At 39.9% G+C, this 12,838-nt stretch overlaps 1 protein-coding gene and 1 non-coding gene across 7 annotated transcripts in view; one reads left to right on the top strand and one right to left on the bottom strand.

Annotated features, from left to right (window-relative positions):
• The window catches only part of PPFIBP1 (PPFIA binding protein 1), a 178,911-nt gene that overhangs the window by 61,625 nt on the left and 104,448 nt on the right, over nucleotides 1-12,838 (bottom strand). The window lies entirely within an intron of this gene.
• Nucleotides 10,742-10,848, top strand: LOC123947749. The gene has a single exon (XR_006819793.1). It is a non-coding gene; the product is annotated as a U6 spliceosomal RNA (small nuclear RNA).

Below are 12,838 nucleotides of genomic sequence, written 5' to 3' on the forward strand. Positions count from 1 at the left end.
TTCCACCTCTCTCTCTGCCTGCCTCTCTGCCTACTTGTGATCTCTGTCTAATAAACAAACAAAATCTTAAAAAAAAAAATACCTTAAAAAAATACAAGAAATTTTAGACAACAATGTGATAGCATTTTATACTTAGTCAACTGGGAGGGCGGGGGAGCTGACATTACCAAGTATTATAGAGGATGTGGATTCACAGAATCTCTTACAGAATGGCGGTGGGAATATAAAATGGCTTAACCACTGGGAGTAACAGTTTTGCATTGTCACCTAAACTTCAACATATTCATTTTCATGCTAACAATATTTACTCCAAGGTACATAATCATGAACACACACAAATGTTCATGGTAGGATTCTTTGCAAGGCCAAAAACATGGATACAAACCAAATGTCCAACACAAGAGATGAATAAACTGGTGTATTTACACAACAGAATTACATACAGTTGTCAAAGCTAACTAAAGCAATGTATGTGCGGTGTGAATAAATCTATGCAGTATAATAGCAAATAAAAATAAGTCTCCAATAAATTCAGTGAGACTTTTAGAAGTTAAAACAATATAAATTTAAATATATTTTAGAAATACATGTAAGAGGGGCGCCTGGGTGGCTCAGTGGGTTAAGCCTCTGCCTTCGGCTCAGGTCATGATCCCAGGGTCCTGGGATCGAGCCCCACATCGGGCTCTCTGCTCGGCGGGGAGCCTGCTTCCTCCTCTCTCTCTGCCTACTTGTGATCTGTCTGCTAAATAAATAAATAAAAATCTTAAAAAAAAAAAAAAGAAAGTTAAAAAAAAGAAATACATGTAAGATTCAACAAAACTATAAATACAAACAAAAAAGAGGAAATAGTAACACGAAATTCAGGATATGGCTACCTCAAGTCAGGGACATGGGGGAATAGACTGAGAGGAAGAGTTACATAGTTAAATAAAGGTTACTGTTCAAGTTTTTGAGTAAGGTAATGGGTTCAGAAGAGTGCTTAGTTTATTAAACATGACAAAATGAGAATTCCACTTCTGATAATGGTGGAGTAGATTAATTGGACAAACTACCCCACAAACAGCAATACAAAGCACTGGATAAAATATAAAAGTGGTTTTGAAGAAACTGGAAAGTGAGGAAAAGCTGGTCGAAACTGGAGGGAATTCAGCTCTTGAGTAAAGGGAACCATAATGAATGAGATTCATTTTCATACCTCTTTTATCTGTGGGCACTTCCCCATCCATGGGATGGAGAGTAGCTAGGATCATGAAGAATATCAAAATCTGATTGGTTCAAAGGGAAGAAAGGGGTAAACCTCTTACATTATACACAAAGATGTTTAATACTAATTCATGGTAGACAGTGATAAGTTAAGAATATACAATGCAATCCATTAAGATTACAAAATAGAGAGATATTAGTAAAAAGTCAATTAGGTTAATGAAATGGAATACTAATAAAATCCTCAATCGAAAAGAAGGCAATAATGGAACAATGAAGAGATGGGAGAAACAGAAATCAAATGGCACGATGGTAGATTTAAATTCATATAAATAATTATATTAAATATAAACAGAATGAACACTATTAAAAGCCAGAGATTGTCAGACTGGCTAAAACAAACAAGCAAACAACAACAACAAAAAAAAACCACTAACAATATGCTGTTAATAGAGCTATACTTTAAATATAAAGAAATAGAAAATAAAAGGATGCAAAATGAAATACCATATACATAGTAAGCCCAAGGAATGGCTATAACAATATAAGAAAAATGGCTTTCAATTGAGAAGTATTACCAAAAAGAGAGAGAGTTTATAACAATGATCAATTCATCAGGAAGTCATAACAACTCCAAATGTTTTTGCAACTAATAACAGAGCTTCCAAATATATAAGGCAAAATCCAACACAATTAAAGGAGAACCACATAAGTCATTTATATTTGATGTAGTTTTTCATATGGTCAGATTTAAGTGTATGGTCCTGTCCCTTTTTCGGTTTTGTTTTGTCCCACCAATCATTTTCAACCCTCTTTCAGGAGAGCAAAGGCAGATACAAGGTAGGAAAAAAAAATTCAGCAATAACACAGAAGATTTGAACAATAGCATCAATCATCCTGATCTAATTTGATTTATATAAGGAAACACTCAAATGCAGGACATACATTTTTTTCAAATCCACATGTTATATTCTTCAAGATATTCCACATCCGAAAGGCAACAAAGTCTCAATAAATTCCAAATGGACTTCAAAGGACTACACAGAAGAGTAAAAACAGCAAAACTGAAGTGGTAAAGTACTAATGTTAAAATAGAATTTCCATGTTTGTTAAAATTCTGACTTGCCCATTGGCTTGAGTTACTTCAGAGGCAGCTTAATTTAACGAGCATCTGTGTTGATAAAACTATGTCAACTTTCATGGCTGGATCGAAGTATTTTTAAAAATAGAAAGGCAAAATGGAAAGGCTTCAGAAAATCCTATGCTCTAAAAAGATTTTCCTATGTCCCCAAACCATTTCTGAGAGGAAGATTCCGCTGGAATCCTTACATACTCAATACAATATTACTCCAAATACACTGAGAGGAATGTTACTCCACATTAAAAAAGACTGAACTACTGACACATGCAACATTATGCTGAGCAAAAGAAGCCAGACTTAAACAATGATGCACTATATGATTCCTTTTGTCTGAAGCAAGAACAGGCAATCTATAGTGATAGAAAATAGGAAACAGTTATTTGCAGGAAGTGGCAAATGATCCTGGGGGACCTCCTGTTCCATATGTGATTGAGAAGTTGGTTACACAAGTTTATGCATTTGTCAAAACTCATCAAACTATACACTTCAGATGTGTGCATTTCACTATGTATATATTTCATCTGAAATTTTTAAAAAATTAGGGATGAAGATTATTAATTAAAACTAAAATTGTAGTTTTAAGATAAACTACATAAACGGATTAATATAAGTAGGAAATGCGTGGACTTATAATGATGTTACAAATCAAGGATAATGAATAACCAATTATAGAGTTGAGGCCCAAAATAAAAGACTCAGAATACCCAAATGCCTTTGTTCTAATTCTTTGCTTACCCAGAAACCTACTGATTATAACTCGGTCTTCTGGGTACACAAAATCATTTAGAAAATTAAACCTTCAACAGCCAATATTCTCATACGATAGCAAATTCATTTCTGAATTCTAAATGGTGAATAATTTACTTCTTTGAATGACTTGCTGAAGGGGAAAAGTACCAGAAAATACAACTACCACAACAAAGGAGTAGGGTTTGGGTTTAAGGTCATAGCTCAAACTAGAAAAAGCCCTATTTGTTGGATAATTTAAACAGAGATCAGCTCTGTTTGCAGGAGTCCTCAGTCTGGCAGTTTCCTATTCCAATGGCTCAGTAAAACTAAGTTTAGAGAAGTCTTAGAAAAGCAATCTCCTGGGGATAACATTCATATATTATATATTAAAGCACAAAAAGAAAGACCCAACAGAAGTATGTTTTGGGTATATTTCAAGCTTGGTCAGGACCCATTTAGAGTAGATTTGAACGGGATAAAATATTAAGGAAAGTTCCAACAATGGGCGTGGTAGCTAAAGGGTTGGCAGAAAACCACAGTTTTTTCCTAGGTTGCTGACTGAGTGATGTTTTAGGGCAGGCTAGCTGCCCAGTCTCTCTGTGAAGAAAGAAAAAAAAAAAAAAGAATAAGAAAACTAGTAAGTTTGTTCTAAACCTGGGCAAAAATGACATCTGTCCTAGCTTTCTCAGCTTTCCTTAACTAAAATGTTTAGGTTTGAAAGAGCACTTCTAATTTCATACCCAGAGACAGATACAACTCACTTAAAAGAAGAAATCTCTCAATCTGAGAGAATGTTTACAAACATTCCACTAGATTGGTAGTGCCATATTATTATGCGGTCATTATGAAAACAATGTATTTTCACACAAATTACCTACAGACTTCTCATCAATTTCCCCCTCCCAAGACACTCACTAGGGACATCCATCAATTAAACAATGATTCCCAATGTATGCAGCAATAAAGTCTTAGCAAAGATAATGTGACTTTAGAAATGAAAATACCAAAGGAGACGAGTTGGAACTATCAGTGGTTCTCAAGGTGTGGCTCCTGGATTAGCAGCAGCATCACCTGGAAGCGGGTTAGCAGGCAAATCCTTGGGCTCCACACAAAATTTACTGAATAAGAAACTCTAGGGCAGGGCCCAGCAATCTGGGTTTTTACAAGCTGTCCAGATGATCATGCTGTGCACTCAATCACTGTGCTGAAAGCATGAGGCCATCTTTCCTTTTAGAACAACAAGCTCCACCCAAGACGAGGTTGGAACTGGTTACCAAGGTAAACAAGGATAAAACTCCTCTCCCCAGTCACTGCTTCTTTTGATCCCAAAATAACAGCTCTGAATAAGCAATTCAGGTTTCAACCGGAAAACTCTTCCCCTTTAAACTTCAACTACTAAGTCCTTCTGTCCACAACATTTTCTGATTCTGACGCAATGCTCCCTGCTTTCTGGTTCTCTGCTATGTATCTGTCATCACATACTTTCTCCTCTCTACTCTATTAGTTCAAATCCTTTTCACCTCCAATCCGCTCTAACATCACTAGAAAATTCATTCAGAATCACTTGAAAAGGCAACATGGTAAGAAGTGGAGGTCAAGGTGCATGGGAAGTGGGTGAAAACAGGAGAGACCAGGCTATTGGCAGCAGGGGTGATACCTGATGTGACAACATACATTTTTAAATCTGTCAAACTATAAAGTAGGTGCAATATTGATGATATAATTGAAAGTTTGAACACTGTCTATTTGAAGATATTAGGGAATTATTTTAATTTTTAAGTTATAATAGTTATTTTTTAAGAGTTCTTTTTTTAGAGATTGTTAGCAAAATAGTCCCTGATAAAATGATACATCTGTAATTTGCTTTAAGACAATAAAGGGGAAGGGAATAAGAATAATGATATAGATGAAACAAGATTAGCCACGATTTGATCATTGTTGAAGGTGGGTGATAAGTATGTGTGGTAACATTAGACTATTCTTTGTACACTTTTATATATTTGAGATTTTCCATAATCAAATATTTAAATTCCTTCATCCATATCTTTAGACAATAGGATTTTCAAACACCCTTGAACCTGATATGTTGTCTTAGATATTCTATTTTTCTATCATGACCTCAAGCACAACGAGGGCTCACCAAATATTTACAAAGTCAATAGGATAATACTTATTTTAACCACCTGCAAAAACAAAAACACACAGTCAGAAACAGCCTCTCACGGACAGAGAATTTGTAAGGCACAGCATAAAAGAGGAAGTCTTAATGACTGTACCTTAGTGAAAGTTACTTCTCTTGCTTGCTAAAATGAGGCCCCACAAAAGATGATGGGGCAAAGTGGGCAAGTACTCAGATAAATGGAACAGCCAGGGAAAACAGGACAGAATAAAAGGAAATGAGTTTCTCAGCTCAATGCTATTAATATTTAGGAATGATAACCTTAAGGGAATTGATAAAAATGTGCATACAATAAGCCAAGATCCTTTACTTCTTGAATAAAAGGATCCTGCTGCTATTTGAAAAATGGAATGTATTAAGTATCAGTAAATCTGAAGATCTTGTGAGAAAGTGAAAGAATGTCCCATTTCTCCTTATCTATTATTATTAGCTATTATGACTGCAAAAAGTTACGAATTTGTCCAAGGTCACTCAAGAAGTAAGATTTGAGCCCCAAATCCATGTTGTTCTCAATAGGGATTTATCGAACAGCCAGTCAGCCCTGACCAGCATCAACAACCTTGACCCTTCTCATGAGCTTCTACCCAACTTAACTACTACCTCCAAGGGACCCATCCCTGCCTGTCTTGCCGCACGACAGATCCTTCCCTTGAGCATGCACCTGCTCTTTTTCCTCTGTGTGGTCATGAGAGCTGCTCCTTCTCTGTCTGGACCACCCTCAGATGCCCTGGGACACTTCCTTTTTTTAAAAAAATAATTTTATCTAAATTTAATTAACATATAGTATATTATTAGTTTCAGAGGTAGAACGTGGTGATTCAACAGTTGCAAATAACACCCAGAGCTCATTCCATCAAGTGCCCTCCTTACTGCCCATCACCCAGTGACCTCATCCCCCACCCGGGACACTTACTTTCAAGACTCAGCTCAGGCATCCTTGCTGCCCGGCCTTCTTGCCCCTCTCTTACAGTGCCTGGGCCTGAATCCAGGAGAGCCCTAATTTTGTAGTATGTGTCTCCTTGACTAAGCTGTGAGTTCCATGACAATGGAGACTTGTGACGTCTGCATCCTCCGTATCTCATGGGGCAGACAGCACGCTCACAGCACGGCTGTGTTGCAGGGGCTCCTCAAACAGGCACACCTTTGTCAGAAGGATTCTAGCTCCCAGATTCCTATATATATTCTTTATATATAGAATATATAAACATATTCATATAGAATAGTGTGACCTTCTTCTCAGCTGCATATGTCAAAAACCGGTCTCTTCACCCTGACTTTTAAGATAACTTGGGACGAAACAGATTGTTGCTATCGCCTACAGCCTTACAAAACAAATTTTCATACCCTTCAAAATGCAGGTGAACCAAGTCCATTGCAATGATGTTATTTATAGGAGTGTGCAAACTTAGTTCCCAGTAGAATGGAGGAGTATTAGGGGGTCTTGAGTAGGTTTTAACTTCTGATTTTTCCAGGTACTCTAACCCTAACCCCCACCCATCTCTTCTTTTTAGCTCTTAGAAACCTGGGGACTCCTATGTCTCCTAGTTTCCTGCCAGGTCTACCAACCTAGCTTGAGCTGGTAAGAGGTCAGCAGTTCTGGAATCTGTTAAGACCCAGGCTGTGGCCTACAGAGGGTGGGGTGGGTCCCAGCTACTCAAAGCTCTAAAAGGAAGGGAAAAGGAAGGGAAAGAACAAGTCATCTTCTATACGCATCCTCTAAAGGAGTATTTGATCAGCTGGGGGTCATGACCCCACGATCAGGAGGCAGTGAAATAAATTTAGCAGACTGCAAGGCAACGTGTATTTGAACAAAACAAAAATATCAGAGTCTCACGGACGAGAAGGTTAAGAACTGTTTTATGAAACTTTTAATTCAGTTACATATACACACACATCTGCATGCAATAAATAGTGACTGAAGGCCTACCACGTGCCAGGTATGGGAGACAGAACAGTGAAAAAGACAAGGAAAAAGAAGAAAAATACCTCTGCCCTTAGGTAGCTGACATTCCTGATATTTCAATGTGGTGGGGAGGTGGGTGCGGGGGAAGGCATGCATATGTATTGCATCTTGATGTGAGAAAGTGTATTTTTTTTTTTTTAAAGATTTTATTTATTTATTTGACAGACGGAGATCACAAGTAGGCAGAGAGGCAGGCAGAGAGAGAGGAAGGGAAGCAGGCTCGCTGCTGAGCAGAGAGCCTGATGCGGGACTCGATCCCAGGACCCTGAGATCATGACCTGAGCCGAAGGCAGTGGCCTAACCCACTGAGCCACCCAGGCGCCCCGAGAAAGTGTATTTTTTAAAAGACTTTTTATTTATCTGAGAGAAGGAGAGAGAGCGCGAGCGAGCGCACAAGCTGGGGAGGGGCAGAGGGAGAAGCAGCTTCCATGCTGAGCAAGGAGCCTGACCTGGGAGTCAATCCCAGGTTATGGGATCATGACCTGAACCAAAGGCAGGCGTTTAACCGACTGAGCCACCCAGGCACCCCAAGAAAGTGTTCCCACACTAGGTCAATCCATTTGAGAAACACTGGTCTAAAGTAGTGTGGCTTAAAATGTGGTCTGTGGGGGTGCCTGGGTGGCTCAGTCAGCTAAGCATCTGCCTTCAGCTCAGGTGGTGGTCTCTGGGTCCTGGGATAGAGCCCCAGATCCCAGGTCGGACTTCCTGTTCAGTGGGGAGTCGCATCTCTCTCTATAGTTTTCTCTCTCTCCCTCTGACCCTCCCCACCACTCTTTCTCTCCGTCTCTCTCAAATAAACAAAAACTTTAAAAATAAAAACAATTTAAAAAAGCAAAATAAATAAAATATGGTCTGTGAACTCATTCACTATTACTGGTCTACTATGAGTGAAGTATAGAAATTATTCAAAAAATTTGATAGTAACTTGGTCTTATCATGATATCCAATTAATGATCATGTTGCTGGCCTGCCCAATTTTTTTCAAATTGGATTTTACAGAAAGAATCAATCCATGATGAACTGGAAACAAGGCAGGAAAAAAAACCTGGTCCTCTACCAAAGGTGGCTGGAGAAAGCACCACTCTGGAGGATACAGGGAGCAGGTGTCTTGGGAGTATGAACACGGCACTTTGACTGGAGGCTGCAGCTGTGGATCACAGACAGGAGACAACACAGGAGGCAGGAGAACCCTAACACCTGGGGAGTATGGTTCAGGTTCTCTCTGCACACATGTCCCATGGTGAAAATAGTTAAACAGCAAGTGGAAAACCGTTAGCAGTGACAATGACATATGATTAAAGTCAGAAGAAGTGAAATAAGAAACATTTGCTTACATAAAATTTCTATCAATGGCAGTCATATATTTCAACTTATATGTCTAGTTACAATGCATCACAGCAGCAAAACACGTAATTTCCGATCCACTGTGTTTTCATTATAGCAATAAAGTCTATGCGGTTCATGCTAACATGTCATAGTTTGTCACTCATACAATATGGCCAACATTGTACTGTACTTAAAAATGGAAAGATCCTGCCAGCATAGCAAATTGATTGGGAAGAGAGGTAAAAATTATGGGCCAGGCAACAGTTTTGTGGAGAAATAAGACTCTAGTGTAATTTTAAAAACTAAACTGTCTAGTGGATAATTTCTGTTGGTTTCTGTTTCAATGAGGAGTTAGTCACAGCACTGGCTGTTCAGTAAGTGGAATGTCCACTTGTTCACTAATAGCATATATGCTTCTGGCCATTATCAGCGGTACAGATATATGCCCTCAACTGCTGGAGAAAAAAAAATCAAAACCAGAGACCTGAAATGACACCGCTGAAAGTACAAAATATATTCTTAACATCATCATCACTATGAAAATATTAAAAAGACCTATGGAAATTTTGTACCATTAATGAAGACTGAGTATTAATGGGTAATAGAGTGCTTTGCAAACTACTTCTATTTCAGCTCTATAAGACCCACTGCAGCATTAATTGCTGCAGTGGGAGATGCCTTAGGGGAGGGGTAAAGAGAATCAGGAAAGCCAGATGAAGAATTATTTCCCAACCCAAGAGATGGGAAATGGCAGGCTATAAGCCAACTCTGGCCCCCTGCCTGTTTTTGTCAATAAAGTCTCATTAGAGTCACACTCCTTCGTTTATGTATCATCTGTGCTGCTTTCTTGTCCAGCAGCAGATCTGAGTAGTTATAATTCACAAAGCCTAAAGTATCTACCATCTGGCCCTTTGCAGAAAAAGTGCGCCAACCCCTGACCAATCCATCCCATGGCCTCCTGAAGTCCACAGAACCCTCTCCCATTTGCTCATTCACCCACCTATTGAATATTTAAGTACCTATTATATATCAGGCATAATTAAGTGATGAGGATATAGTAGTAAAGAAAAAGAAAAACAAGTAGAAGAAAAGTTGTTCCTCTGATGGCAGGAAACCACACACAGTTTAAATGTATAGTAGATGACATATGGGAAAAACAAAGCAAGGAAGGAGAATTAACATTAACTTACTATGTATCAGGCACTATTTTAAGTGTTCTTCATGCACTAATCTACCAAATCCTCTCAATAACCCTATCGACACAATACTTACCGCCATTTTATAAGTGATAAAACTGAGCCATAGAAAGGGCACCCAAGTCATAGAGCTAGAAAAAGGATTGGGAGCCAGAGAGCCCGATTCCAGAGCCCATGCTCATAATTATACACTGTGATGGCTCTTTGTGCAGAAAGCGAATGGCAGGGAGTCACAATTTTAATGTAATAATCAGGGAAGACCCCGATGATAAAAGTGATACTGGTCAAAGCCTGGTAAAAGGTGAGGGGGAAGTCACATGAATGTACAGTACAGGGAAGAGCTTCCACGTAGAAACGAACACGGTGTAGAAATGTACAAAGGCCAAGAGGAGGGAGAGCTTCGTTTAGTCTGTATTTGAGAGAGGGAGCAAGGGGGAAGGGGGATTGAATTTACGCAGAATAAAATGCACAAGCTGTGGGGGCGCCTGGGTGACTCAGTGGGTTAAAGCCTCTGCCTTCGGCTCAGGTCATGATCTCAGGGTCCTGGGATTAAGCCCGACATCAGGCTCTCTGCTCAGCAGGGAGACTGCTTCCTCCTCTCTCTCTGCCTGCCTCTCTATGTACTTGTGATCTCTGTCTGTCAAATAAATAAATAAAATCTTTTAAAAAATAAATAAATAAAAATGCACAAGTCTTAACTGTACAGTTTGATGCGTTCTGACAAATGCAAACACCTCCGTAATACACCCCAAACAAGATAGCAACACTTTTATCATCTTGTGTATGTTTTGATGGGAAAACTACCACAACTTGGGCGCCTGGGTGGCTCAGTGGGTTAAGCCTCTGCCTTCGGCTCAGGTCATGATCTCAGGGTCCTGGGATCGAGCCCCACATTGGGCTCTCTGCTCAGCAGGGAACCTGCTTCCTCCTCTCTCTCTCTGCCTGCTTCTCTGTCCACTTGTGATCTCTGTCAAATAAATAAAATCTTTAGAAAACTACCACAAGTGCTCGCTTCGGCAGCACATATACTAAAATTGGAACGATACAGAGAAGATTAGCATGGCCCCTGCGCAAGGATGACACGCAAATTCGTGAAGCGTTCCATATTTTTTTCGGGGTAGCTGTGGTGCTGCTGGGGCACTGACCCGTCGTCTTCCGCCCTCCCCCTGCAAAAAAAAAAAAAAAAAAAAAAGAAAAAAAGAAAACTACCACAATTTAATAATGGTGTTTGGGAGAAAGAAAGGACTCAAGCGCTGTGGTCTACTCTGTAGAAGGACGGAGTGCCTATTTAGAGGTGTCTAAATGTGCCCACTCCCAACCTTGAACATGACAAGTACTTCCACTATCCAACAAAGGAAGGAAGCAAGAACTACAAAATCATCACCCACGGAGAGTCATCACCCACTGTCCTTTACACTAAAGCCTAATGAAACACCGGATCTTGTACATGAAAGCTGTAGGTCACAGTGGATTACCCAAGCAAAACCCACGATGATGGCATCAAACACTCCCGCAGCACTTTTTTTTTTTTTAAAACCTTTACTACCAGGTACCATATGGAACCACGGGTTATCTTACTAGATGCTATAGTTGGCCGGCGGGCTCACTTAAGTCCACGGAATATTATCACTACTCTACTGTGCTTTTCAAGAACTAAGCTACCACTCTTAATCATTTCTACCAAGCTTAGCTCAGGACACAGTGCTCAAGTAAAGATTTGATAAATAAGTGAACACCATTTATACCCATCAACACAAAATTATTCATGAGTCACCACCACACATGCTGTAGGGAACCGCACTGGGAAAGAAGGGTACGTTAATGGACTCGCTCGGCACTTCTGTGTCCTAGATCATCAACGCGGATTTTCTTTTCACTTTATTAAAAGTTCTGGCAACGCATACCCATCAAGAGAGAAAGAGCTACACGTCGAAGGACACTAGGGCAAGGCTACCAAATGACCAATATAATCAGGATTTTTCATATTTTACTATGTCAGGTAGAGTTACTGCTGCAAAATCAGATGGATAAACTCATACATTCATTCATACAGACAGATGTTTATTGAAAGAATATTTATCACAGGGGCGCCTGGGTGGCTCAGTGGTTTAAGCCTCTGCCTTCGGCTCAGGTCATGATCTCAGGGTCCTGGGATCGAGCCCCGCATCGGGCTCTCTGCTCAGCAGGGAGCCTGTTTCTCTCTCTCTCTCTGCCTGCCTCTCTGCCTACTTGTGACCTCTCTCTCTGTAAATAAATAAATAAATATTAAAAAAAAAAAAAGAATATTTATCACATCCCCACCACGTGCCAGGAACTGTGGCAGCCACGGAGGCGTCGTCATTCACATGAACACACGTGAACAATAAAGTCCATCTCACAGACCTGGATAAATGAGCCCACCTATCAGAGACAGAACCTTTTTCTCTAGCATCTTGTCTTATTTTCAACCGGCAAGCCCAAACTTGAACATTCTAAATGACTGGGGGAATACGGTGCTTGCTTGAGCTTAAAAACAAGGCAAAGAAACAATATACTTGGTTTTTACATTTTTGCTCTTTATACCATGTATACTGAATGTCTTTAAGTTATCTGAATCTCAGGATGCCTCAAGTCCTGCCTTCTGTTGGAAAGGAATATAGTATCCAAAATATCTTTTTTCCTTATGAAACTCCCTGCTGTGTGGATTTGGCTGTTGCAAGCACTGCTAGAGAAAGCTGGGCTGGTTCAGCTTCTCCTGTCCGCTACTTGTCTTGACAGGCACTTCATGTTATTCAGCTGTCCCGGTCTTCATCTTTAGTTCCCTCCCTATCACATTCTTCACAATGGCGAACTCTAAGAATCCCTACAAAATTCTCCCCTAATCTACTCCTATTGCTGCCACACTTCGTCTCAGTAGATTATCTCATACTCTATGTACAGAGAATCCCGGGGAGCTCTCCTCTACCTTACTTGCCTGTTCCTGCCTTCTGTCATAAGAAAACTTGCCACCTACGGTCAACGGGAGTCTGCTTCACCCTCTCCCCCTTCCCCTGCTCGTGCTCACTCTGTCTCTCTCTCAAATCAATAAATAAAACCTTAAAAAAAGAGAGAGAGAAAACTTG

The sequence above is a fragment of the Meles meles genome, chromosome 7 (genome assembly GCF_922984935.1).
Source record: "Meles meles chromosome 7, mMelMel3.1 paternal haplotype, whole genome shotgun sequence".
NCBI classification, from domain to species: Eukaryota; Metazoa; Chordata; class Mammalia; order Carnivora; family Mustelidae; genus Meles; species Meles meles.